Below are 5,197 nucleotides of genomic sequence, written 5' to 3' on the forward strand. Positions count from 1 at the left end.
CTCTACTGCCTCTTCATCTGTGCTTCATCACTTGAAGCTAATGGACCAGTGTCAGTCTTCTTGATCTTAATATACCTGTAACGCCTATCAAATTTATAGCATGGAAGGCTAAATTTTTCTGCTTAACAGGATTCTGTGGCCTTGTGGACCATGTTATGGAGTGCTAGCGGTCCGTGTATAGTTTCGGGAGTTCCTGTGTTTGGATCCTGTTCTGATTGCTGGCACTTAAACCTCCATGTGTACAGAGAATAGAGTCCCTCGCCCATGAAAACGGTTTGAAATGGAGTTTAGAAAGGCAAGTCTAAGGTGCTCTTCACCTGCATCTCAGTTAGTCCTGTACCCTATAGGCAGTAACCACTCTTGGTCTCTAAAGTCACTCAGGGAGAGCCTTTCCCATGCCTTCAAGATGCTGGATGTCCCCCCAGCCCATGGGGCTGAGGGTACCCTGGGACAGCCAACTGCCCCAAGAGGAGCTGGCTACCTGTCATCCTGTGAGGAACTAAGGGGGTTTTGCACCAGCTTTAGTTGCGGTAGACTTAGACAGCCTTTCCCTTGCTGTGCAAAATAGATAGTCTCTTAACTATCCGTACATGATAGTATCTTCTGTCTACTATTTTGCTGATACAAGGTGAAATGTTTATTTAGCATTTTAACATTTTTTTTTCCCTTTGGAATGCAGGTCATGTGTCTATTTTTCTGTCATAAGCTGTTGGAAGTTAGCACTTTAGCAAACCCACTAACTTGTCTACCACTTGGATGAATGTGTTTTATGGGTAGAAAACCACTAATGCTGAAAATTAGATGGGAAAGCTTTCTGTGAAGGAGAAAACAAACTCCCCCATCTTTTCAACCCTGCAAGGTAGTATGGGGACAGTCATATGTGAGACAAGATTTTTATCTCATTTTCAACAGGGATTGGAGTAACTAAAGTTAAAATATCCATGTGCCTTCTCCTCCAAAATTTGGTGTGAAAAAAATCAGGGAACCTTGTGTAGACACCTGGGCAGCTCTTGTCAGCATTGCTTTGATTCTGTCTAGAAGCTATGTGGAGGGAATTGGTGTTTGGGCTGCAATAAAGTGTTTTCAATCCCGTAGTTTTGAGGAATAAAGAGGTAATTAAAATTTAACTCAAATCTGACTACCGAGTTTTAGATGTTGCTGTCTAGACTACCAGCCTGCTGAGAGGGTCTGTTGCATATCTTTTTCTGTTGCAGAGAAGGTACCCTGAAATAATTCAGATTAACAGTTGATCATTCTAACCTCAGTTCTTATTTAAAACAAAAACTTTAAAAAAAGAAAAAAAAATGTGAGAGTGGTGAATTATGACAGCCTGTTCTAGCAATTAAATGCGTACTCGTATCTGGCCAGGTAGATACAGGAAGGTGTATGTGTGCTTACTAATATTACAAATATACTGTACAGCTTCCATGTTTTTCCTACTGCTGGTTAGCTCAACCTAATGACACTTGGCTTAACTGTTCTTAGTCAGATTCTCTGAACTACATCAATCCAGTCCTGCCATTTGCTGTTCTTGAAAATGGGCCTACAAGCAGCACAATCCTTTCAGATAGATAGTTTTAGGCAAATGTCCATACAAAGTCCATTCTTTAAATTCCTGGAGAAATTGCAAGCCACCTATGCATACTGATATGCTACAGCTTACTTTTACATTTTTCATTCATACCTTGAACTGGGTTAGAGTATTGATGATAAAATAACTGGGTCATGCTTGAAGAGTGAAAGAGAGACAAATTACCCAAGGGGAAGTAACAGCTCCTGAAACTATCCTACTCCACCAGGAGGTGATTCAGGGCAATCAGCAATGCCCCAGCCTCATTCAATCATTGCTGTTCCTTCGGGAGACACCACTGCAGGACACAATAGTGTCAGGACAACAACCAGTGTTACCACTGTCACTGACCACGTCCTAAAGGAGTCGTAATTATTGCAGATGCTAATTAGATAGGTTTGCCTTTGCCAGCAGAGGTACTGGAAAGAAAAAGCCAGCTTTCCCTGCAATGCCAAAACGGTCCTAAGGCCTTCTGAAACACTCATAAGGAGACTATGGTGAAAGTGGCTGTCTCTGTAACGCCATTGTTTTATTTCAGAGGTGATGGGGAAATAAAAATTGAAGCTGTGGAAGCTGCATATTTAGGTAAAAAGATGAATCAAAGTGATGCAAGAGCTAGCCATGAAATAGAGCGAGGCACTTTCACAGCACTCGCTCACAAGCTGCTGTTGCAACCCCTTGTTTGACCTCTTTTGTGTTAGTGGAAAATAAAACCCTCATGAAATTAAGATGTCTGCGTATGTGAAATTGTATTTGTCATCCTCTTGTGAGATTCAGCTGACTGCAGTGTATGTCCCTGTCAAAGCGTCTTTCCATCAGAGCCCATATAGGGCTTTTTTGCTCCCAATTGAACATACAATCCTTACAGCTGGGGAAAATACTTTATTCAAATTTGATAAAAATAATTTAAAAATAATTAAAAAAAAAAAAAATCGATGCTTCTGAAGCAATCCTATGCTTCCTTGGTAGTAAACATTGGAAATGTCTTCCTCTTAGATGTGAGTCCTGTTTTCTAAAGGTTTTATCTTACAGAAAATGTTTCAAGTAAAGGTTAATTCAATTTGTGCAGCTCCTTCAGGCTGCCACTTTAGTTCAACAGAGTGCCTGAGATCAGTTCTATAACCACCTAACTGAATTCATGCTACTGAATGCATTTTTACTGAAATCTGATCCCAAATGTGCGAGTGCAGGAGGGCAACACTGCTGTGTGACTTTACTAAAGTTAGAGCTGTGTATGTCCCATGCTGGCAGGGCCTGGCTGAGTGCTGAACCTATGGTTCATGAACTATGAACTATGGGGAGGGGGGGACAGCATTTGGGAAACTGAGCGTGGAAATGAGGGTGGAGGAGAGTACCACAAGGTCCTCTATGTTTGCACCCTGGATTTCTGCTGCTCTGCAGGGAGCAGGAATATGACGGTGATGGTTATGCTATTCTTCGTTGCAGCAGGGCAAGATGTTCACTTCCCACTGTTTGGGACCAGGCTGTGGTCACTCACTATCACATTCCTGGTTGAGCTATGGAAACCCTGGGGTTTGGAGTTTGTTTTTTGGTTTTGCCTCTTTATTTCATGCATTTGTTGCAAGTGTGACTCATCATTTCTCCCCTACATCCTCTTCAGAGCAGATGGCTGCCTCAGCGCCCAGTGACTCTAGGCATGGTGCACACAGCTGATGAACTTGCTCCCTCCCCTACCTTGCTGCTACCCTGGCTGTGGGAGGCAGCCCCAAGGGGCTGCTCTGTGCCACCTATTTCCAGCTCAGGGAGCCTGGCAGAACCAGTAGGAATCAGAGAAGCCCTGAGCCACCTCCAGCCTGCCTTGAGGCAGCTTGCAGAATAGGAGGAATTTACTTGCTTTGCCCAGATAGAGCTTTTTACAACGAAGCACCAGTCTGTGGCTACAGATTGTAGGTAGTATTAATAGGGATAAAATACACCACCCTCTCCTATGTTTATTTAACCCCTTTTTCCCCCCAACTCCGTGCTTCTTGATCGGGCAAGGCTTCCTTAAGGTTCATCCCGAGGTCATTTCCTACCACGAGGTGGCAGAAAAACACATCACAGAGGCAAGAAAAGGAGGGGGGAAGCTCCCAGAACACCCTCGTGCATCCTCGCCTTGATGATTTTTCACTCGCAGTTATCACAGGCTTCAGGTTATCCTATGAAAATACGTCGTACATAGATCGGCATGGCTGCTGTGTGTTCAGGAAAATGAAAATATCTTCTGGATGGATTTAAGTGGGAGATGGTCCCTCGCAGGGCTGGTGGAAGTCATCTCTGCTTAAAAACTTTTAAAAACTTGTTCAAACTGCCAAAAACCTAGGTGGTATTATAAAAAGAGACTTTGATATTGAAGAATAGCAAAGAACAAGAATAAAACCAACTGTGCACACCCAACACTCTTCCTCTGAAAGATAATGAAATCACTGGGTTGCACTTCATCCAATTTAACTGCAGGACTTAAACCCCAGGCATGAAACCCTGCCCTAAGAAGCAAAGCCACAAACAGTTTTTGTAACTGGGCAAGATGTCAGTCAGACAAAGCAAAATTGGCTCCTGTGGGCACAGCAGACTCATCCCCAGAGAAAACGGCACCATGTTAAGCACAGGGATGGATGTATAGACACTCCAGCAGAAGATTATTTTTAAGTGGATACAGATCTAAGCACAGTCCTGACAGATTAAGCATGCACTGATTCCAGATTCCTGCCTCGTGGGTGACTTCTCAAGCTGTTAATCTGGTGTACAACCACTCAGCCCAGCCTCCGTCTTTAAAAAGAAAGCCACAATCACCACACTTGGTAGGAGCACCAGGTCTCTGAGGTGGTGCTTGTTGTGGCCATGTCAGCTAGATACAGTCCATCCACAGGGACTTTTTACAAGGGCATGTAGCGATAGGGCAAGGGAGAATGGCTTTAAACTGAAAGAGGGGAGATTTAAATTAGACATTAGGAAGAAATTCTTTATTGTGAGGGTGGCAAAGCGCTGGCACAGGTTGCCCAGAGAAGCTGTGGCTGCCCCATCCCTGGCAGTGTTCAAGGCCAGGTTGGACGGGGCTTGGAGCAACCTGGTCTAGTGGCAGGTGTCCTGCCCATGGCAGGAAGTTGGAACTAGATGATCTTTAAGGACCCTTCCAACCCAAACCATTCTGTGATTCCGTAATTCTATGATTCTGAAGGGAGTTTGCTGGAAGAGCATCTCATTCCTGAATGACATTCAGTTTGAGACCTCTCCTAAACACTGCTATTTTTTCACACTGACTTCTTCTCAAGCATATACTGAAGCAGGTTTTTGAGCTACCCCACGAACTTTAGGGTGAGACTCAGACATGCTTAGGAAAGAAAGAGCATTGGGTATAGGGCTGTGCATGCTGCTGCTGCAAGGGCTGAGAGGATTGTGAGCAGGGTCAGTATCGCCCATCAGACAACTGCTCTTGAGGAGGTCTTCAAAGCAGAAGGGATTTGCAAGTGAGTTGTGGCTTGGATGGGAGAACTTTGGGAGGCAGGACTGCTGAAATAGTTTGGGAAGGGCTGATGTGGGAGAGTTTGAGATGCCAGGTGCCAAAGCTTTGGGATGGGAGGAGTTAGGAACATCACTGGACGGCAACTCCCCAGGCACTTCTAAATA

The sequence above is a fragment of the Strigops habroptila genome, chromosome 2 (genome assembly GCF_004027225.2).
Source record: "Strigops habroptila isolate Jane chromosome 2, bStrHab1.2.pri, whole genome shotgun sequence".
Lineage (NCBI taxonomy): Eukaryota > Metazoa > Chordata > Aves > Psittaciformes > Psittacidae > Strigops > Strigops habroptila.